The 24,433-nt window shown below is 37.2% G+C and overlaps 1 protein-coding gene across 24 annotated transcripts in view; it reads left to right on the forward strand.

The window, feature by feature from the left end:
- Window positions 1–24,433, forward strand: part of flrt2 (fibronectin leucine rich transmembrane protein 2) — a 121,152-nt gene that overhangs the window by 61,502 nt on the left and 35,217 nt on the right. For 22 of the 24 annotated variants that reach the window (XM_077734627.1, XM_077734635.1, XM_077734650.1 and 19 more), the window contains one exon: window positions 19,650–19,731. The gene's annotated coding sequence lies outside the window, so the exon portion shown is untranslated. Of the gene's footprint in view, window positions 1–19,649; window positions 19,732–20,693; window positions 20,712–23,199; window positions 23,410–24,433 lie in introns of those variants that run through there. The other 2 variants (XM_077734618.1, XM_077734816.1) reach the window with 2 other exon arrangements.

Here is a 24,433-nt window from a genome sequence, read left to right on the forward strand (position 1 = left end):
CACAATCTATATCCTTAGAGTCAGGTTGTCAAGCAATGAGCAGAGTGAGTAATAATGAGATGAGACTTGCACAGAAGAGTCATGACTGTTCATGAGTCACGGACTGTAGTGAAAAGACTATGCTCACAGAACAATCACCGGAAGAGTCTGATGGTGCAAAGATCACAGAATTAAAACAGCCAAAGTCATTGTGATTGCGTTCTGGGATGTGATTGGAATTGCCACAACAGGTGTACTAAGCATCATAGAAAACACACTATTGCTGCACCACTGGATTATCATTTGCACAGAGCACATCAATCTGTATTACTTCCTCTGTGTGTGTTCCGAATAAAGTGGAAGGGAACCAGTTTGTTAAAATGGATTAGCTTCGGTTATAAACCTTCTTCTGTAGTCCTACTAGGTTAAACACAGATAAACGGTCATGGTACAAGACATTACACAATGGCAAACGGAAACTAACAACTTCAGAAGAGAAAAAAGCTCACAAAAAAGGAAATTAATGTATGACCAAGACATTCTGCATACATAATCTTGATAGAGCGGAGTGAGCTAGATGCAACCTAATAGTGTAATAATATTAATGAGGGACAATTCATCATCCAGACTCATCACTTGAGTTGATGAATACCAGCAATTTAAAGAAGAGTCTCAAGAGGAACATGCTGCAGAGCAAGCTAACCTTTAAATCTTATTATACCACATCTACACACAATAAGATCATTTTATATGTATTTACTAAAGCTTGCATGCTGCAAAATTATGACATTAAATGTAATTAAATGTGAATAGTTATATTGATACTTAAAGTTTTGGTACATCAACCTTACTCTGCATCTCCAAAGCAGTAATTTGTGATTGAGGAGTCATAAATTGTTGATGTTATGAAACTTTTACGGGTATGTCAATGCTGGAAGATAACTTGCGCAGGAAAAAAGTGTGTATTATTTTTCCCCTCGGCAATCAAGTCAAGCATACAAACATAATTCAACCATGAAAATTTGTTTGTAATCTGTTTGCAAGTAAGCTGTAAGATTTAAGTTAACAAGTTTCCAAAATGAGATGTATATTGTTATGGGAAACATTTTCCACCTATAGCTCACAAGCATCAGTGCAATTTCCTTTTTTTCCCCCTTAGGAACATAAACACATTTAAAAAAAACAAAAGAAGACAGTAAATGTTCCAGTTGGAATCCATAGTTATAAAACATACGGATTGATTCTAAGTAGCCAGAAAAGAGTAAAAGTGTATGTCTTCTTTTTTACAGACAAGAAAGCATCTTTTACCTCAGTCAGAACCCTTTCTTTTTAAATTAATGTTTTACTGTCTGACCTGCATTTAAGGGGAATGTTGATAGATATTTCGCACTCCAGAGGTACTTTTCAACATAAAAGTCCATCTAGACAAGTGTTTTTCTTACTTCAAGTGTTGAGTCTGTGTTTTCTTTATCTGCTTACATTCCAAGCTATAACATCTACTTTGAACTCAAAGGCTCACAGGGATCTGTCTATAGGAGGGGTGTCTAAATCAAGGCCAATGATGGTTTCATTGTACATCATGGGTGCTGACAACTAATGTGCACTCAATGACTACAATGAAATGCAGTTTTAAGCTCTGTATTTTCTTGTCATCCAGTCTTTTGGAGCTCTTAACACGTACATTTAAGAGTTTAGATTCATTCTCTTTAACTCAGAAACTATGTTTTACCTGATCTTTTCATACTCACATAATCCTTTATTAAACTATACTTGCTGATTCCTGCAATAGAGGTGGGCGTGCTATGAGGCCCATTAGTCCAATATTCTGGTGTGGAGTGGGGACGATTAGAAATGGACTGGTGTTGAGGCGTGATGTCTGTGCCGCACCGATAGATTGTGTGCGTGTTTTTGTAAGTGTGTGGGCGAATACTGAATAAGTGCGCAATTTAATGGACAGTGTGTGTGTGTGTGTGTTTGTGTGTGTGTGTGTGTGTGTGCTATCCCGAGGTACATGGAGCAAGGCAGAAAATGATCAAACAGATAAGCTAATGGGTGTGTCGTTTAAAGTAGCAAATTGGCATCCAAGTGTAAATTTGTAAAATGTAATGTTAGGTATGTATTTTAAACAATGGCACAGGGTGGTTTTCTGGATATTGACCAGTTTGTTATTGGCTTCTGTGCTTTGTTGGCACAGTTGTTACTTGGAATTGCTTTATTTTTTTAATTAATTGATAATTATTTAAAAAAAAAATCCTGATGACAACAAACAAATGATGCCATTGAAACACTCCCATATTTTGCACTTAATCTTTGGCAGACATAAAAAATGTTCAAAATGATTAAATAAATACTTAGGAGTTAAGTGACATTTTTTTTTGCACTATAAGGCACCACTAAAATACTTTTTAAAGGCATTTTCTGAAAAGACCAGAGTGTGCTTTATAATCTGATGCACCTCATAAATGGATGGATATTGGTTAATCGTTGTATAAAATTCCCTTTAGCACAGCACCATCTAAGTAGTTGATGTATCCTTGTGAGGATAAGCGGCTTGGATAATCAATGAATGGATGAATTCAGAATTGAAACAGTACACTTTGGTAGCACAATGAAACTCCTCTGTGGAATAACCACTAGTAGGAAGAAATGTTGGCAAGATATGAAAAATCTCTAGCAGCATGGAAGCAGAATCTAGTACGTATATGCACTAAGTAACTCATATAGACAACCTATAGTAAGTATATTATTATTCATGTAAACAATTAGGTGCAATGACTGTGTAAAAACAGCCTTGTGATAAAACGTGTTGCTTTATGGTGTCTTAAGTATGTTATGTTTGGCCTTCAAAACTAGAATGTACGTCAAGTTCTTGCTTGTAGACGATTCCCTTAGGCTCAGTGGGCCTAGACCAAACATGTATCCTGATTCATAATTTATGCACAAAAGGTGCCAAATGAAAAGTCAAAGTGACATGAGCACACAGTCTGTTGCAAATGTTATATTATCCCCATAAACTGATTAATGGGTCAGTAAACTTGAAATAAGTTGAAAGTCAGTCTTGATGAAAGTTTGGAATTTTTCCCCACCGTCTATTTGTGTGCCAACACTGGACGATAAAATCATTTGGGATTTATACTTTCTTCCAAAACTTTGAAACAAAAATATGAGACTTTATTATATAAAGGGTAAAACAAAGTGAGGATTGTTCATCAATCTTTCAAGGATGGGCGGTATGGAAGATGATTGAATGAATGAATAAAGCAACGTTCAATAATGGCAGTCCCCCAAACCACCATGTACTCACATACAGTATCAACAGTCCAATTCTGATGTTTTTAAAACCAAAAAGAACATTTTTACTTACATCAACACTTAAGACATTTCACAGTGTTCATGTCTTTGGCATCACACTTGGAGTTGAACACGCTTGTGCAACATAAATGTACAGATCTAGACACTAATACATTTTGTGCACAATGTATTTTTTTTTGTTATGATATACATACATGTATTGTATATCCCAAAAGCCTGTGATATGGATGCCTACCAGCATTATGAATACATATTTTGCAGAAAAGAAAAAAATGAATGCATGGAACCCTCAATGATGAAATGTAAAATAATCTGACAAGAAAAATCACTTAAATGAATTATCTACATACTGTATATTGCATCTTGAGAATTTATATGCAAACAACACATGTCCTTGATTTGAAGACAAATAACTTTTTTTGCAATGTGTACGTGTATGTGTGTGTGTGTGTGTGTGTCTCCACTGGCGACTGTTGAGTCTGAAGTCCTGAGAGCTTCTCCTCCTCTTTTGTACCTCATTTATCACTTATAACAGCAATGGAATGTTCACCTCTGCATTCAGACATATCCACAAGGTCCATAATCCACCCTCTGATGGATTGAGAGCTCACTAAGTGTGTGTGCATGTGTTTCTGCATGAATTTGTGTGGGCCATTGCCATCTTTGAGGCTTTGCTCTTCCTTTAAAAAAAGGTGTCAATGCCTGTGCATTAATCTCCCCCTCACTCTCACACATACAAAGACTTCTCTGTTGCACTTATAAAATGTATCACAGTTTCTGTCTGAGGACATGACAGGACAGGTGTGAAAGGCTGGTGGCAACGTCTGACACGGGTATAGTGTAAACAGCCGGGAATGAGATTCATATCACAGCAACTGATTTAGGAGAGGGCATTAGAAGTGTCAAAGTTCACACACTGTGCTGAAACAAAATATTGAAACTCCACAGAAGTGATAACAAGTCCACTTTGGTTGTCTTTTTTTTTATTAACTAATAGCTATTGTCTGTCAGCATGAATGTAATTGACTTTTAACATACCAATTCACATAAACACATCACAAGTAGGGATGTTGATAATGAAACACGAGGTAATATTTGAGTTAAGCCACCTCAATTTTATTGTTTGTACTAGTCACAAAGTGTGCTGTCATGCATAACATTTAGAATTAAGCTTGTGAAACTTTCTCTTGTAGCCAGTACACTGTATTGTTATATAAAACAATAACTAACACTAATAATGCTCAGACTTCCGTAAAGACAAACATGCTTAATTTTGTTCTGCAAGTCCTGCTGTAACTTTGAATGTAGTTCATTTTTATTAATCATTTTATTCTTTACACACCAATTCAACGATTTAATTTTAGTGTTCTGGATTCGAATCCAGGTCTGTGTGGGTTTTTTCTGGGTATTCCATTTTCTCCCACACACTCTAAATTGTCCTTTGGAATGAATGTGAGGGTTCTTGTGCACTGGATGTCCCCACCTCTGGCTCAAAGGGTGCTGGGAAAGGCTCCAGCACCCCATGTGAGTCTTGTAAGGATAAGCAGTTCAAAAAATGAATAAATGAAATTCTATAGTCTTTAAATCTGTGGATTGTTATGTGGGTTTTAGTATGCATTCTGAAGGACTTTTTCTTCCCCCAAAACGAAAAAGCAATGCAATCACACCTTGATGAATCTCCTGGGCTTGCTGGGTCATCTGTTTGGACTGACAGAGTAAAAGGGCATGAGGATTAGTCACTTATTAAGTAGGCGAGTTTGCTCTTTAATCACTCAGCATTGGAGTGGGAGATGGAAGATGTTGCCATACACTACTGTTGCTACTTCCATGCGTGTCTTGAATGTGCCTTCTGAAACAGAAATACAAGGACAACACAAACTAGAATGAATTAGCATTTTAAAGGAAGTTTTTAGTTAGGTGTTAGCTTTCTTTAAATAATGGAATCTACCATCCATTCAAATATTGTAAGCAGCTCATTATCTTTACAGGGTCACATTCAAGAACTGAGGTAAAGTCTGACCTAGAAACGGTAGAGGCGAGATGACATAAAACAACATTAAAAGAGCTTGTTATTTTTTCCTTGCAGAATCTCTGTTTTGGCCTTTTGCCATATATGCGTGCTCTCAATTGGCTCTTCTGTGCGTTGGTTCCTCCTACATGATATAACCGTAGTCAGAGATGGTGTATTTTTCAAAACATCTCATTATCAAGTATAAGATACTATAAAGAAAATGTGTGCCAGATAAAGATGTTAGATGATTCTGCTTTGGAGAAGATGTTGTAGAAGACAAAATATCTTCTTAATAGTTTGTAATGAAAAGTGTTTAATTTCTGGACTCATTGTTATGACAGAAGATTTATATATTTTGTTATTGACATAAGCACAAATGAATTGAATGAGAATGAAACCATACTTTGTAAAGTGGATATAGAGAGCCTCACATTCTTGTTTAAATGTCAGGATTTGGTAATATATATCGAAGGACACACGGGCAGCTGAGAAATTGTGACGACACACCTGTGCACACCTAGTTTGTATATTTGATGAGGATGTGGCTGTCCAGTATATGAAACACAGTATACAGTAGTACTGCTAAAACCCTGAATGTTTTTGCTAACTACATTGAATAAATATAAAATCCATAATTAATAGGGAATGCAAACATCAATCTAAAATTTCCATATCATAAGACTCCCTCACTTATTTCAGTTATTCATTTCAAACATCGCAGCCTCATGGTGTAAGCACTCACTCGCCCGACTTCAGTGCGGGCAGGTGCGGGCCCGATTCCCGCTGATGGCAGCGTGATCCTGAGTTCAAATGATCGTCGGTCTCTCTGTGTGACTAAAGTAAAAAAAGATTAACGTAGATATAACATCCAACCATGGTTGAAGATGTAAGACTGTCTTATATGAGGCAACGTGTGTGGTTTGACTTGTATTATCTCTCCTTGCAGAATCACTCTTTGTGTGCAGTTTGGGCTTGCACATCACTGAAATTCTATCCTACTGGCACTTCAATACAGATTTTTGTGTGAAACTAAAACCAGGAAGCAAGTATCTGCTTGTTGGTAAATGAGTCACTCAAACTCACTTCCCTTTGACTTAGACATTTTTTAGAATCCATTCTACTCAGGTGTGTTTTTTTTTAAATATCACAACATTAAGTGAATTTTCTGCGTGTAAATTACAAAAATAACAGAAAACGTGAACTAAATGGATGTTTTATTCAGATGGCAACATCACAGCTCCTTATAAAGGAGGCACTTTGGACATCAAAGTCCAGGTGTAGTATGTGTTATGTGAGGGCTGAGCAAGATGAAGAGATCACAACAGCTACAAAAAAAAGGTCAAGCATCACACACAGGCAAAACAATCCCCTGATAACTGCCACCTATTATACTATGAGTTTTAAAAAGTCTTGTTTACAATGTGTTTGGAGATTTGAGTCAGCCACGGTTTAGGGGGATTGGTGCAGTGGGTTCTATTATGTCAGGCTGGCATGGTACATCTGTTTGTGTTTTTATTGTCTGTGTACAGCGGATAAAAGATAACAGCTGACTCAAAATGTAAAATAATCCAAGCCATGCAGTCTGTTGCTCGACAGTATACATAAATTGATACCTTCCAGTGACTTTTACCTGTTCTTTCTTAAGATTCTTAGTGATTCGACACCGCAAAAACTTTTGATCCCAGACAAATGTAACTACATAAAATGACTAGTTGAAGAATCATGCACAACCAGACTTCATCCCACTGCATTTCTGACTATTTTATTATGCACTTTGAGCAGTACAGCTGTTTATGCCTGTAATTTTGATGTTTCGACACATTGACAAAATGCGAGCCTACCACTAAATTATTCATGTTTCTGCAAAAATTCTGTAGTAAAATAGATTGGAGTGAAATTTGTTTCTTCATTGCCTGGATATCATCGTAACATACAGAAAATGTGTAGTATCAGCATTATGAGTGAAGCATAATGAGTCATATTACTCCCTTGATAGGCTTTTTTTAACTACCGACAGCTTTTTTTCAATTAGTTCTCATTTTCACATGCAATGTAGTTTGTAAACCTTGTGAGGATTTGTATGTCGCTCCTCTAAATATTCTGTCCTTACTGGTTAAGTGATAGAGGTCATCATATAGGACAGAACCACTCTTATCATGAGCTTTAAAACACCATACATCCTGGGAACCTCCTCTCAAAAACGTCTGGGAGAAAATGGTCCAATACCTTGTTCAACTGCAAAAAGCATGCAGCCTGGTTGGCCATCTTCCAAAACCATTGAACCAATACTACGCCAAATGGTGATGATTTGCTCCTCTCTGCTGCTGCAGTGCTCAAGACTAACATGTTATTTAGTTATTTAAGAAAAAACATTGACTTCAATATGGAGTGGAACAAGAAAAAAAATTAATGCAAACCTCAAACCGTGATTGCTGTCTTCGATGTCTTTGAAGCCAGTGTGGTTGCTGATGAAGCCCTTCATCTATAGATGAATAAAAAATAAATAAAAGAAAAATAAATTAATGTTCACCTCTCAAATATAAGACTCACTCTCATTTTACTGCGGCATGGTGCAGTCAACTGTTTCTTTTATTGCAGATGTGATGTGCTTGTCATCAAGGGTTCATCATTTCACGTTTTTTTTTAATGTTCTCCCTTTGAATGTAAACAGTATTCACCATCAAGACAAAACTTTTCAGTCTATTACATAATACTTCAGAAGCACATTGAGTTGAAAGTTTATAATTGCAAGCCACCAAATGATGTTATATATATGGCTTAAAGATTTTTGAAGACATTTTTTTCCCACCAGAAACTCTAGTTATTGGCTTCAACATTTAAATAGAATACAGCTCCACCAAAATATTCTGTAAATGACTCATCTTGCTCAGAAAATAAAAGGAACACTTTCCGCAGATATGATAATGCCGAATTCACAAGCTGCACTCTACTGACCTTGTGTGTTAGTGTAATAGAATATTTTCCAAAGCATGTATTTGTCAAAACCGCCCCAGTGGTATAGTGTACGTTCAAAAAGCACAGTTTACAGTTTGAATGTATTGATACATTGAAAATGCCATTAACGCTATCTCAGTGTCATTCATTCCTTTACCAAACCGCTTATCCTCCCACAATGCCATTTTTTTAAACTCCATTATATCTCAATTTGTCATGTTTTTTTTTATTCTCTTGATGCCTGCTCTTATCTTTTTGATAGTTCATCTTTTTCACCTGTTGTCTCATCCTTTTTGTATCTCAACCTATCCACTGCCTCATGTCTCATCTTGTTGCGTCAATGTCAATCTTGTGCGTCAGTGCTGTTATGTTTGCTCAGGCTTATCTTTGTTTTCCAAGTTGTGTCTTTTCTAGTTTTTGGGCACGTTAATTAGTAAAACTTTTTGAATACACTTACATCGCTTACCTAAGACACAAGAAACAGGCAGCGGGTAGACTCAGACTTCTATGAGTTGAGGCAAGCGGTGAAAACAATGAACAATCACAAGAACAAGACAGACCAAGGCAGTCATAGAAAAACATGACACAATGTCTTTATTTCCAACTTTAATTTTGTATTCAGAGACATTTTTGTTGAAGACCCATATGCTCATTCCATTGCCTATCAATACTGTAGTTTTCATATATTTTGTTAAATGTATTTTCTATACTGTAGGTTTCCTTACACTTCACCAAAATAAGCATACCCTGAAGTGACGTGGAGTTTCCCAACTGGCCACTGAAAACATAGCAAAGTGAATGTACTGACAGGTTAACCTGCACTTGACTCATGGGTGCATTGCTTTGATTGACATAAAACAGCCACGTGGTGACAGCCTTCACGGCATTACTTGCAGCTATTGGATAAAAGCCAGTCTGTAGTCGCAGATAAGTTTCTATTCTGCTGTGGTTTGACTTCTTTCACAAAGTAGCTGGAGTTCCAAATCTGTGGCATTGTGTCCTATAAAGTGTTACAAATAATTAAGTGCAGTCCTGCATATAATGTTTCACCTGTTCCCCTAGTTTAATGCTTCAGTCTGTTCCTTCCTCCTTTTAAATTTTACAAGCATGCTAACAATCAGTAACTATTAAGTCACACTTAATGAAGGGTGAAGGTATTATGTTTTAAATAATGTCATAAAATGTCATCTGTAGGTAAGGTTACTTAATAGGGATGAATAAAAAAATGCAACATTTCATTGATTGAAGTGCAGGAAAACCCCAAAAAGGCTTAACTTTTTAACCATATCATTTACAGTGGACTAAATTTCATACTTAGCATGTTCCACTCTACACAACATGTCATAGTTTTCCTTAAGCCAGGTGTGTGTCACCATTTATCTTTATCTCGGGACCCAGTTGGTTTTGTTGTTGCCAGTTGTTTATATACAGTATATATTATGAGAACTCAACTGCCGTTGGTGTTACCCATGAATGATAGGGCTATTCACCTTGCAAACATAAAGTGAACGGTAACTGGAACATATTAGCTTTATCTCTAGGCTACAGCACCTCTGTGTTAGAGAAAACAACCTTGTGGGCCCAGGATGTGTAAGTTGCAAATTATTCTTGACAATGCCTTCAGTACAGTAAGCTGTTACAAAACTGTGCATTCACATAATTGGTAGGTCCAGATAAAAGTTAATTATTTCATTTTCCACACCGCTTATCCTCACGAGGGACCCGGGGGTGCTGGAGCCTATCCCAGCCAACTTTGGGCAGCAGATAGATTATAATGTTGTTTGGTTGTAAGCCAAAAGCAGGGACCAACACATCATCTTTCTGATTTTTTTTATTTCTAACCTATTTCCTACTGAATATGTAAATGACAGTGTAGAATTAAACAGTAAATAACTTAGTTCTTTAAAATGTATATCTGTTAACTTGCACAATAGATTTTTTATTTAACTATTATTGTTTACAGGCTTAGTGGGTTAGGGTTACAATATATAATATTATGATGCAAAAAAAGTTGAAGTCTTTATGAATTACACGTAATTATAAGTTACACATTAGTGTGTTTATTTATTGCAAGAGACAGATTTACTTAATTTGCATGCATTCACAAATGCCTTCGCAAGTTGTTGAAAGAAACGAGAAACCGTTTTTTTATGTGCATGTGACACTATGTTATGAAAGTGAGGAATTATGAAGATTAAAATAGTAGTTTTGACACCTTCAATTCTGATCTGAGAAATGTACGAAGGCAACTGAGAAAAATTGTAAAGCCACCTAATATAGTACTAAATATAATTTGATATGGTGTATAAGAAGTGTTACTATCATTGGGAAGCAGAATACAAAGATAAACGTGTGGCCCACTGTGAGAGAACTAGTCATTTTTCCAAAAATAAGTTGAATCCAAGTATAAAAATAACAAAAACTCTGAACTTAGCTGAGTTCTGCAACTTTGCATGTCATGAATTGAGGTGATGAGCCACCTTGTCAACTCTGCCGTGAGGAATGGGCATGTGGAGGGTTCTGTTATGTGGATAGAAAGGTGGCAGTGTGATGTCACATCATCCCCTTTTAAAAATGTGCTCGTTTGCAGAGAGGTTTGACATGCAAGAGGGATTGCAATCAAATGACCAATTCCACATATTATAACCAGATGCAACCAGGTTAAAAACATTTTCTTAATTGCACTAAAACTGGATGAAATGGAATAAAACAAATAATAAATAACAAGGATATGTAGTGCATATATAAGATGAATGAATGAATTCTATGATAGGCTCCCTTTAATAATTCCATGTTCTGATGCTGGCCTGCTTGTGTTTTTCCATCACAAATTCCAGGAAGGTACTGTATATGCCCTAACAGTGCATGTGTCCACCACAAAATACATTATGTAATGGTGGAACACCATATCATCATTAACAAAACATACAGTTACCAGGGCAGTGAGTGGTAAACGATTGGTGACTGACCATTATGGTCAGTAATGATGCTCTTTTCTGTATCGCTCTGTGTGCAGCTCGACATCCCCCCAGCATCTATGACCTATCTCAGCAGTTATTTGCCATCCGTGATATGGGTAGCTCTGAGATGTGACTCCAAGGCTAACGAAAATAAGGTCAGGAGAAAAGTATTACTGGAGGAAAGGCCAGTTCAGGAGGGGAATGGAAGAAGTTAAAATGTTATTAGAGAATTTATTCAAGTTGTGTGTTTTACTTTAAGTGTTTTCAAAGGTTAGCCATGATGAATCATTTCAGAGGTCTCAACATTTTACAAAGAGATTATTTTTTGTCTCAGTTACACTATGTTGATTTAAGTCAAATAGGAAGAGTGAAATCAAACAATATTCATGCTGTCACTGTCAGGAGTGGCTTGATTGCTCCTCCTGGCATGATGTCAGGATTATTATCAGCTGTGGCTAATTAGGTGATTAGGTTTTTTTATGGTATTTAAGCATTATGGTTTTTGTTGAGTGTTTGTCAGATCGTCTGGTTTCATTCCCTGTGTTTCCACGTTTGTCATGCCGTTCACTTGACGCCACGCTGCATGTTTCTTTTCTGTAGTAGTAAGTGATCAAGCCAAGTTGTTTGTTATGTTTTTCCCGTTTATTAAACCAAGCAACAAGAGCAACATATCTGCCTCCCCTTTTCCATTTGCTTCGGCGACTCCGCACTTGGGTTCACCTTCCCCCCCCTCAGCCACAGCAACAAAGGTGAACTCTTTTATTATAACTTCATTTAAGTAATCTTCTTGGACATTTTGTTTACTTATTTCCTTTGGGCACATGATAAAGTCATCTGTGCTTCCTATGACTGCAAGTAAAATAGTCATACAAAGCTGACAACAGTATTTTGTGGGGTGATTCTACACCCTGGAGATGAAGGTAAATGAGGTAAATCATTGCTGAAGCTGAATGCTGCTTCCAAATACTTTCAGTCCACTCAATTTTTCAGTTGGAATCTGGATTATATTGAGGGAAATCCAAAAAGAGACACCATTTACCTATACTTGTCTCACTATCTGATACTGAAGAAATTTCAGTGTCCAAAAAAGTTATTTGAATGTAAATTAGACATCACCGAGACTGAATTTAACATTGGGATTGGAGATGATGAAAGCACAATGATTTTACAGAACAGGCTCACTATATTGAAGATGGCATGGTTACTACAGGACACAGACCGGCTATGAATTATAAGGTATTAAGGGAACAAAGGCAAGAAAAGAGTAGATGTGGCATAAAAGACACTCTGGAGGTCAATGTGAACTTGTTGTTATTTTGCCCTAACAGAGACTGAAAATAAGAATGTGACCCTGTTCTAATTTCATTGCAGTCATATACCATTATGTTCTTCTATTGCTCCCCTGTTTTCTTTCTATTCGCTTCTTTTACCTCTGGTCTATCTTTTTGTCACTTTACATACCTTTGTTTTGTCATACTGCTTTTCCAATAAATCTACTAGGACAAACAACGACAGTGGGATTCCGATCAAATAAAAAATCCCTTCAAACTTCCCTGTTGCACCGAAAAACTGTTCCCTCATAAAAAAACATATGTTTTTATGCTCCACATCCATAAAACATAGGCCATGATTGGAATTATAAAAAGAACACTAAAAACTAAGAACTAAGGAAGCAACAGGGTCAGTTACATGCAAGGCAAGAAGAGGAGAAGGTGCATGGGTTGTATGCAAGTTTATAGTAAACTGGGGATGGTTGCAACAAGTCTGCCTGGGCTTGTCAGATTTATTGACCCAGACAAAAATAATGTTCAAACAAAATATGACCACCCGGATCCCGAAAAGTATCATCAGCCCTGAGACATGATAAGCATTCAAGAAGAAGCATTTGCAGCCATTGCAATAACCAGTGATGCCACCTCTGCCATCCGAAAAACATGCATGGTAGGCCGTTTGAAAACTCCAAATTATCCCTAGGAATGAGTCTGAGAGTGAATGATTGCCCGTCCCCGTGTGCCCTGCGATTAGCTAACAACCAATTCAGAGTGCCCCCTCCTATTCCCCATAGTTGGCTCGGAAAGGCTCCAGCATTCATCAGTACATTTTTGAGAATAAGCAGTATGGAAAATTAATGAATGAATGAAACCTTTGAACAAAGTGTATTTATTAATTCTCTTGATTAATTACATTGAAAATTACTTATATAGTTCATTCATTCATCTTCAAAACCACACATTCTTGAAAGGGTTGCAAGGGTTGCTGGAGCCCAACCCAGCTGACTTCAGACGAAAGGCAGACTACACACTAAACTGGTTGCCAGTCAGCCGTAGAGCACACAGAGAGCCAAAATACCACACATACAATTATACCACCAGCACCAGGAATTTAACCCCATGCCTGCCCCACCTTAATCAGACGAGTGAACTTCTACACAACGAGGCGGCACTTAAATTGTACTTTGCTTGGCAATTTAGTTGTAAATAAGCAGTTCAGAAAATTCAATGCTAAATTGCTGTATGAAGTCACCAATGCTGCCCCTTAATGAGTTGTTATACCTCAAGGTAATTAAATACTTTAACATTTTAGTAAAATCTGAACCTAATGTGGTATCACTAATTAACATGATGAACAGATTGTTGTAGTACAAGGTAGATATGTTAAGAGTGTGGAACAATTTGAGCATTAGATTTATTGATTCCAAAATAATAATATACTTTGGATTATTTTGAATTGCATTAAATTAATGGACATTTCCTCAGTGGAATAATGGATTATTTTTTGTTGCAGTTTTATTGAGGAAATGGAGTGTACGAGCAAATAGATTATTGCTATTAAATAAACATTATTAAACAAAATATTGAAACTCCAGTTGTGAAAGCCACTTATTGCCTTGCATACAATAATTAAAAATAATTGCCTTTTAAATGTTGTTCTTACAAAGCATTCGTACTAAAATTAAAAAAAATAGAAATTAAAAAATGCCAGAACAGAAGCTGCCCATCCTTCCCTTGAAGCTATTGAATCTGGTTCAACTTTTTACCTCACCCATTCATCACAAATTCATCAAACTCTCATCAAAATATTTACTTTCAAATTCTGTTAAGTCATAATAATTTTCAACTTTAAATCATTCATTCATTTTCCATATCCCTCATCCTCACCAGTGTCGTGAACGTGTTGGGGCCTATCCTAGTTAACTTTGGGCATTGGCGGGGCTCTCCCTGAATTGGTTGCGATCCAATCTTTTTAAGTTGTATATTTAGTCCCAATTGTGAGCTTAATGCATTAAGTTCAGCACAATTGGTGTTCATGTATAGAAACAATAATTCTAATGGCCTATTCATATTTAATTGTGCACACTGCCTCACAGCACCACCTTTGTTTTGTGGCAGGAGTTTACGCAATGAGTCAGCAATGCAAAAGTTGAGTTTCCCTCAGGCAGATACTTTGACACCCTCAACTCTCACTGCTATCAAAATACATAGGCTTTTCCTACAAATTGCCCGTCGGCAACACAAAAGACAAAGTCTCTCAAGCTTCGGCATGAAACATTATACATTTGCTAATAAAATTTCAACCTAAGCCTTGGCCTTAAATCTTTAATGCGTAGACTAAAAATGACCTCACTTGTCAGGAAACACCCTTTTAGCACCAGTGGGATGAAGTGGGTGGGTGGGAATGGGTTGTTGAAGTCATTCAAATGGTTAGCTAAACATGAGTCCTGCTTAAGTAGGAAAATAGTTTCTCTTAGAATTCGTTCAATGGTAGCCAAACCATAGCTGTATGTGACATAATGGTTAGTCTTGCACTTTACCATAAAATGAAGGAATATAATTTTATAATATAATGACTTATAACTGCCGGTTTGAGTAATTGTACAAATACTGTTTCAAAAAGTCATCCTTCTTCTTCCTGCTCTTCTGTTATTCATTTTTTTAAAGACATATTCATTTCCTTGATGGTTATTTATCCTCACAAGGCGCTTCATGAAACAAAAGAAACAAAGTGACAGCAAATGACATATTTAGAGTTTAATTAGCCATCACTCATGTTTTTAGTGTGTGTGAGGAAACCGGAATACCTGGAAAATACATCCAATACATTTTAGCTCACAATTTGATTCACGTGTCCGTGCTGAGAAGTGAAATAACTTCTCCCAGTTTTTTTATTGCATTTTGTTTATCCCAAACTGATCAATAAATAATAACATATCAAGCCGCCTCATGGCAAAATGGTTCACTCGCCTGACTTCCGTGTGGACAGGTGTAAAACTTATACTTCATTAAAATCACATATGATGATGATGATAATAATAATAACGTACAAATAAATAAATGTGAGCAATGAGTTCTTTATAGCAAGGGCAAGCTCATGCTTTGTTCCAGGCAAATGTATAATAAAATGAAATAAAAACCCGGACCTAATCCACGAAATGAACCAAGTGAATGAACCTTTCAGAAAATCTGAGCAATAAGTGGCGTGAGATCATCCTCTGCAATGTGTTCCATGAAATTGTCTTTTGTAATTAGCTTATTAGGCACAGTTATCCTTTTTGACAAACATAGGAGCATCACAAGGGTGCCACAAAGTAGCATTTAGTGTGTCAGAGGTACAATAATAAATCATCTTGACATTTTCCATCACTACACTTAACAGAAATGATTAGAAATTTGCCACTGGTCTCAGTAGATGTTATGATTATCTTTTTTTGTATAAATAGTGCCAATTGTCTTAAATTCAGACATTAATTGACAAATATCATGACGCATTTGACTCATAAAAAGGCTATTAGTTGATAATGGGAGAGAAAATACCAATTGTTTTCATATAAACTGACTTTTCATTGACCAATCTATTGCAGAAGCTGCCATATATATCTATGTCACTGATTTATCTGATTCCATGTAATCCTTTAGCAGGTAGCACTAAATTTTAGTCTGTCTGACCTCGCTTGGTTTCATGCCAACAGCTGCTCGGCTTGTCAGGCTTCTCTTGGTGCCATGGCGGCAGCTGAGTAGTCATTTTGGCGCCTGATCTTTTCAACAGCTGGTGGTGCCAGGGACGGGGTGGGCGTAGAAAGAGAAGAGAAGATGAGGGGGGAGCGTGGAGGTCGTGTGTCGATCGAGCCGTGAAAACATGGGACATGGAGTGTTATGGAGGACAGGCACATTGCCAAATGGTAAAATAATGTTAACAAGAAAAACATGCACTTCATAAGCATTGCTCTACTGAGGTCTGGATTCGACCTGAAATCACATTTAAACAGCAGCTTAAAGAGCCCCATCTGCATTCAAGCCACTGTGTAATGCAGCTTCTTTTTTTAGCCAGAAGAGGAAAAAGCTGGCCTGAGTTTATAGAACAGTTCTCCCTCTGGAGCAGGTATGCATGTGTGAGGGAAGCCAATTGGACATGTTGTCATTTTTCAGACATAAGTTTTAGTCAACGCCAGTGTGGGGGAAAAAAAAAAGATGGTACCTGATGTTTCATATGTTCCAATGATGTGTTTACAATTCACCCTCTGTGGCGTCAGCTAAAGTGGAACTCCTTAAGTGTAAAATGAAATCTGCTCAGGGACACTTGTCAACCCATTGGCTTTCACAACAACATTTCCAATTGGAATAATGGAAAGAAGTCAATTTTCAAAGGTCAAACTGGTCCTATGATTAGAGTTTCACGAATGCAGGGACCAAAAAATTGCTTCACTAAATGCAGAGCTTTCAGGTCCTATTTATATAATACAATGTTCCCCCATTTTAGACCAGGTAGTGATCATGCCTTTCAGTGAATGGCAACAATATAATCCAGCAATCGACAAGCATCATAAACAGTTATATAAGCATCAAATTGTTAGTTTTTCCACATGATAATGTTGTGTTTATTATAAAAATGTATTTCACTGTATTTAGAAAATATGCTTTCTTTTAGTCCTCACAACAGTTAATAACCTGTGCTTACTTTGGCAAATTCAGATGTTTCTCGAGTGTCTCTCAACTTGTTTTCCCAGTTACAGTCAGCCTCCCTCTTGCAAAAGAATGTATCCTACACTCCCTTTATGTTTTGTTCAATCTCACTACCTGCTGCGTGTGCTATCTGGGGTTGCTTTCCGTTCTGACAAATTATGTTCACTCTACACTGTAGGCTTACTTGCGAATGTGTGTGTGTGTCTGTGTGAGAAAGAGAGTCTGTAGAGATGACAAGACAGCTGAATAAAGAAGAAAGAGATAAACATTTAAACAGGACACACCAGGTGGATGGAAGGCATCCAAACCGTACTGCGATGAATCAGGCTGTCAGCTTTTGATACTGTTTTTCGTCATGTGTCTCTATTTAGTTTCGTTTCTAACCTTTCAGTAAACCCTATAATCAAGTGATGTCATTGCATTTTTTTGGCATGAAAATAATATATGATACAAATTTGCAAGTGTTTCTACAAAGAAACACTGATGAGGCTTTGGGCTGATATCTTTTTATTTTATTTTATTTTTTTTAAATTGTGTTTGGACACCTGATTAAATTCAATATTTCCTCTTCCTGCTATCTCCTGTGGGAAATAAGATGGTATTCTGAAACTAAATGCTCCACATGTCAAATGTGTGATGGATGATATGAGATTTAAACCAATTGAGGAAATAGAGCTGTGGGCGTTAACAACCAAAACTTTTACATGGAACTGATAAGGCATCTCACAATATTTAACCCGCAAAGATGGAGCCCTCGTGCCATCGACGTGATGACTTATATTGTGATTGTTCTTATGAGAACAAATTCCTACATAAGTGTTAACAATTTTTCAATAATACAATTTTGTGGAAAAATGCTGGCCGCCACAGCAATTAACTTAAACGAATGAGGACGCAGCACGCAAAGAAGCATTCCGCTATATTACTTTCTGTAAGAACTCTGTTTTTTTGTCCAAAAGCAAAATAGAATTAAACATGTGTTTTGCTTAATTTTATAAAGAAAATAATGTGGCTCAGAGAAGTCCAATCAGTTGAATGCGGTAAAATACCCGCCTCAGTGAAACTGGTCTTTTAAAGTTGCTACTTAGACCTCAAAAGACTACTTTTTCCTTGAATTGAGTATCAAATAGCCACCATCTGGTATACTTCAGGTGTCCCAATGAATATTTCAGCAGGTCAAAATGGATATTATTCCCGAGTCATGCATACTGGCATAAGAAGCAGGTCTCATGTAGGGCACTCAGCCAAAACCAATTGATGCTACATTGTACTTTGCACGAGTCTTGGGACACAATACAATTTTCACTACACTATTCCTCTGCTATTGACCATATAAAAGAGGTATTTTTTAATGTAGAAAGTTTTTGAAATTTGAATGTCCTAAACTTGCAAAAATAATGCTGAAATTGGCCACAGTCGCTTAGAATTTGATACACGTAGTTGTATTCTCCAGCTAAAATCATCTAAGGCACTGGATGTTCTTTTACTGATAGTCAGAGTGTATGCTTGTTTGAGACAGTGATTTGGATGGCTATACTTTACTATGAAGTATTCATTTTTTCTGAGTCTGTGTACTGTGTTTTTAACACTAGTCCATGGTAGGGTGAGAAGATACTAACTAAAGTATTGTGAGACAAAGATTACATCTTTCTGGGAGGTCGGCAAACTATTTCACAAATAGCTGCAGTGGGTGCGTTTTTTTTTTTGTTAAATCACATAAAGTCTCTTGAGTGCTTTTGTCCACTGTGCTTATTGTTTGCCAAGAAAAAATTCTATATCTACTAAATGTGTATCCTTTTTAATGTTTGTTTGAATTTATTATAGTTTTATTTGTGTCCATTTTGCCCTGAGTCTGTTCTGGGAATCCAAGGCATTCGAGGCCGAGCTGTGTCCTAACAACTTTATATATTCATATTCTGTTCCCGTTATCCTCAAATGGGCTGGGAGGCAATCATTCATTCATGCATTCATACCTAGAGACATTTCTAAGTGGTCAATTAGCCCACCATACATGTTTTTAGATGTGGGAGGAAGCTGGAGTACAGGGGGGAAACCACACAGGCACGGGACAACATGCAAACTCAGGACTTCTGAGGCTGGGGATTGAACTATTAATCTCAGAACTGCGAATTGGGCATGGTATCTACTCAACCAGCGTCCCCTTTCTACAGCTTTATACCAATCATAAAACAGCATCTTGCCATGTCATTTTGGCTGAAGATATACAATATGAGCAATGCATTCTTTGTCATACTGGATATTTATGTTAATTTACATGTTTTGCCCAATTGCACAACGTTTTGCAATTGATTGCATCTATAATAGTTAACAATCATATTGGGAATATCAAATTGAAACGTGTCTACCTTTACGCAATGTTCAATTATTCAATCTTAAATCGCAGTAGGTTTTTTTTTTCATTAATCTAATGTGTTAGTAAGGCTGACTGACTGTAAAGCCTCATTGTCATTTCAGTTCAGCAAGAATCACCATATCTGAAGATTACATTTGAACAAAAGTCCATGGTCAACAGAGATGTCACATAGCATGTCAGAAGGTAATCTTTTCATACAATAATGGCATTTAATTTGCGATCTCTTTTCCCATAATCACATAACTAACAGCAAGATTTGCCTGTAACTAGTCATCATACTAATGCTTTGACATAAATCATACATCAAACTGTTTTGTAACCAAGACATTCATTGAAAGACAATGTTAAGTGGTAATATTTAATTTTTTCTATGAGCTTTTGCAAAGAGTTTCAATAAGGAAGCTTAATTTGAAGATCACACAAACTTAAATTTGATTTAAGAGGCACCATTATCTACAGTTTTATCAATTTCCAAGGATAATTTCTACTTCAACTTCAAAATTTCAAACAGAGCAGGCTTTATTCATTCATTTCAATTTCTTTCCAAACAAGACATGCCATCATGCAGCACCCATTCACTCATTTCCTTTGATCTCCACCCATTTTCAAGCCAAAGCATCGAAATAAATCACTATCGGAGAGATCCACAATGGACCATAAGAATTAGATTTCATAGTCCCGAGGAAAATCTTCATGTGTAACAGGAAGGCTGATCACCCTGGATTTGTTATTAGTACAAGTGAATGTATTCACAGTCCCTAACGTCTGGATCGTATTGGCAAAATAGTACCTCACAAATTCCCCTTGATTTGTGAGCTTCAGAGAGTGACAAGTGCTAAATTTGACAAATCCCAAACTTCCTTGACAGGGTTTTGCTGTTTAGTGGCAACTCACTTTACAGGCACTAACAGCAGTGCCACCAATGCGACATATTCATTCCCTCATGCCATGAATGTTACATTTAGTGTGCTATTATCTGATTTAGCATGGTTGTGCAAAAGAACAACTGTGCTGTTCATATGTCTTATTTAGTTTAGCTGAATTCAACCAGTTTGTTTGGGCAGGTGTGAACACAGTGATGACGGTTGGGTGCATACCGAAATGAATTGACCGCGACCTTGAAAGGTGGTCTCTGTCTGACAGCTAAAAAAAAGATTCTTATGGTAAGAATACTATCATACTCTCATAGTATTTGCAAAATCAGTAGTTTATTCAGAAAATGTAAATGCTTATAAATACAGACATGATAAAAAGTCATTTAAATCTTTATTCACCAAGTGATAAGCCTGATACAGTGATACTTACAAAATTACTAATTGGTCCCAGAAGTTGTTTCTTGAACTGAATTTTTGGTGACTACCGATGCATTTTATATGTAATTGCCATAATTTGATTCAAACATTCTAAAGTCCCCAACTACAAACCACAGGAAGTATATTCACGTTTTGGTTTGATTTTTGGGGGGAATTTTCATTTCATAACTTGAATTTGTTTCGTATCCTGAAAAAAAATCTGATCTGCCATTTCATAACCTGAATATTTGATATTTAGAGACATTTGTAAGTAGAGTTACCACCATATATTTTGGATATTTAGCAAGCAGAATAAAAGTGACATGAGCATGGAACATGTCTCAGGCAGAGATTGAATTGGGTGTGTGTTGATGGTGGGGTGCCTTACATAGTGGACATATAGAGCTGGAGAGCAACACAACTGTTTTTCTTGTTAGCAGGTTTATGTTGTAGCTTTGCCATATTCCCTACCCAGGAAATGTGTTTTATTAATAGGGTTAAAAGCACACCATGTCTTTGTGACTTATGGTTTATGTAAGCCAATGTGAAGGTGCATTGTTGACAGGCTTTTTGTAAATAAAGTCAGGGTAAAATTTCAGGAAAGATGGAAAGAAAAACTTTCTCAAGGGGCCTTTCAGGAGCACAGGACCAACTGGTTCTCTGGCCTATCCTCTAGGGAGGGCTGTATTAAGCAAGCCACTGCATTCCAGGTGTTGTCTTTAATTGGCAATTCTGCGTGCAATAAAGCATTTCACGTCCTTTCCCTTGTAAAGTGCTTTCATTCTAGCTCCAAATGATGTAATTACCTTGCTGTCCCTGGCGAGAGGGCAGGCTAGAGAGGAGGGACTCTTGCTCTCAGCAAGAAGTCGGGAGAAGGGTTTGTGCAATGTGTTTTCACTTCAAAATGAAAACACTGGAAGGAGACATGTTCACTCACCCAATAAAGGTGCACTTTAATTTTACTTTATACCTCCCCTGCACAGTCAAAACAAAGCATAAATAAAGGTTGGTTTTGATGCACCTTATGGAGGCGGTTCTAGAAGGTTTCACAGAGCTTTGATCACAGTTCTAGGTTTGATATTAAATCTTTAGTAAGATGAAGGTCATCGCTTAAAAATGTTTCTGCTCTCATTTGGCACAGCCATCTCAGTCAGCGTTAATATATTCACAATGGCACCTTCACAAGTGATTTACTGTATTTTCGCTCTGGATCCAATTACAAATATGGTAATGCGTGTAATGATAACTACCCTGCAAAAAGATCTTATCGCTCAGTATTTAGGCAAAATTACGCATTTTCGGTGGTGTCCACTTCCCCAAGAGACCCCCAAGGTCAAAACCAATGGCAAGTGTTGTTCGGCCAAGCGTGTGGAGACGTGTAACAGTAACCTGCAGCCGCTCGACCGGAGCGGATCTCATGATCCACCTGAGAGTTTTTGAAACCTCAAGAAAAAGTTCAGAAAATCTATCCCTAAATGCTTGCGTGTGCTGCGGTTTCTTGTGAGTTAAGTCTTATGTAACATCATGTTTGAAACCAGTTAATCTTATAGAATTATGCATGCTTCAAAAATACCAACGAAAAAGCAAAAAAAGTTATTTGATAGCTGTATATGCACGTATCTTACTTAATGCCGTTCATCATCTTGAAACCTCACGTGTTGTTCAACTTTAGAGGCATATATTAACATAGCATTCAGAGGTTACTCAGTCTGTTTGTATATTCTGAATATTACCGTATCCATTATACGACTTGTGCTCACTTCACTTAAGATTATTCCTTGAGGCAAAGACCCAAAATGCTGAGGGAGCAATAAATCTGGCACTTAAGGGAATTCAGTAACTTCAAGTCCACAGTGAGAGTGCCGTCCAATGTTCTTTTGGCCTCACGACATCCGCTGTCTGTGACCCCTTTAACTTCTGTTTTGTTCTCAGCACTGTAGGCCCCTTAGACTACCCCCAAATCCTCCCTGACCCCTCAGAAACATAGGCACAAAATCACCCTACATGGTAGACACCCCATGAGACAGACAACCTCTTGACTGTGTTCCTCCACACGAGCCCAGTAGCCTTTGACCTCAGCAGCACCTCATGCTCTCTGTGTGGCTGCCCTTGCATTCCAGTGCAGCTCTGAAACCCGAGCTCACAGTGAGCTCATCGCCGGCCTGCAAATATTCAGGAGTTCAATGATGACAAAAAAAAATCTTGAGGGAAGAGAAAACAGGGGAAAAAAAGGGAGAGACATCCGTTGGTGTAAGACAGGTCTGGAAGTACTTCTGTTTTTGCGTCTACTTGGCAAGGCACCTCAGGGGTTAAGTTACATGAGAGACTGAGAGAAGGAAGGGAAAGAACCCGTCTTTGCTTGTTGTCTGTCTCCTTTTCCTTCCCGGCCCTGACTGAATGCTACCTTCATTTTCCTCTTGACACGCGCTAGCAAGCCTACTGCCATCCCATATGTGCTTAAAATTTAACGACCTCATACGTGGGAGCTTTGCGGGGATGTGAAGATGACCCGATGAGCTTACGTTTGCCAGTCTTTTTCTGCGCTATTACCGCAAGTTGCCAAAAGACGGTAAGTTTACCTCTATAAAAAATATCTTGTGTGACTATATATACAAATATTTTTTAAAAAGGCCTCAAAATTCAAAACCAACGTGCAATCCAAATCAAGCAATATACAACCGGTTTTCAAAGATGGACACTTGTGCAATTGTTTTTAATCATGGAGGTAGTCTGTGTCTAATGTGTAAAAATGTAGAGGTTTGTGGATATTTTGTCTGTACTAGAATAAGGAAATCAAAAGCTGACAATTTAGATTTTTGGGAATAATTTATAGCTATTTCTCTTCAGTATCTCATCAAAATGGTTACGGCCAGCACTTAAATAACTTAAATGTATGAAAATGTAGTGAATAGAGACAATTCCAAACCTTCATTATGTTGTTCTCGAGATGCTCTACTCGTATATTGTTTCTTGTTCCGGCTTAATCACAGCACATATAATTAAACCAATCGGGGTTGCTCTCCTGCTGTTTGAGAGGATGTCGCAGGAAAGTATACAAAGAGAAAAGAGCAAATGGGAGGCAAAAAAAAGCAAAATCTGAAAGCTCAAGTGACTGCTTAAAAGATTTATTTTATTTCCTGCTCTCTGTCTGTTGTTTATTGACCCTGTGCACTTGTCTTGTCAACCTTTTGGTTGATGTCCCTTTAAAGCTTGCTTTAAACATTGAATATGTGGCCTAAAATATAAAAGGTTTGGGCAAATACTGTTTTAAAGAAACTATAGAACATCCTTTCATAGTGGTTTTGCATAATCAATAATGACGATTGGTCTGAATTTTATGTTTATACTCATAAATATGTCACCTACGTTTCTTCTCAATATGAAAAACAATTTAATCTAATTGCAAGCATTTTCATGCAATAACTCTATAAATGTCTGAGGTGAAACAGCAGCAATTATCTTGCAACGGTGTCATTATTTAAATGGCTATGAATTACTCCATTGCTCTTGCAGGTAAACACACAATTCTTCTTGAAAAATAACTCTACGCTGTATGCGCCGTGATCAAAAGTGTTTTCCTTTTTCTTTGCCAG

This window comes from Stigmatopora nigra, chromosome 2, assembly GCF_051989575.1.
Source record: "Stigmatopora nigra isolate UIUO_SnigA chromosome 2, RoL_Snig_1.1, whole genome shotgun sequence".
NCBI lineage: Eukaryota > Metazoa > Chordata > Actinopteri > Syngnathiformes > Syngnathidae > Stigmatopora > Stigmatopora nigra.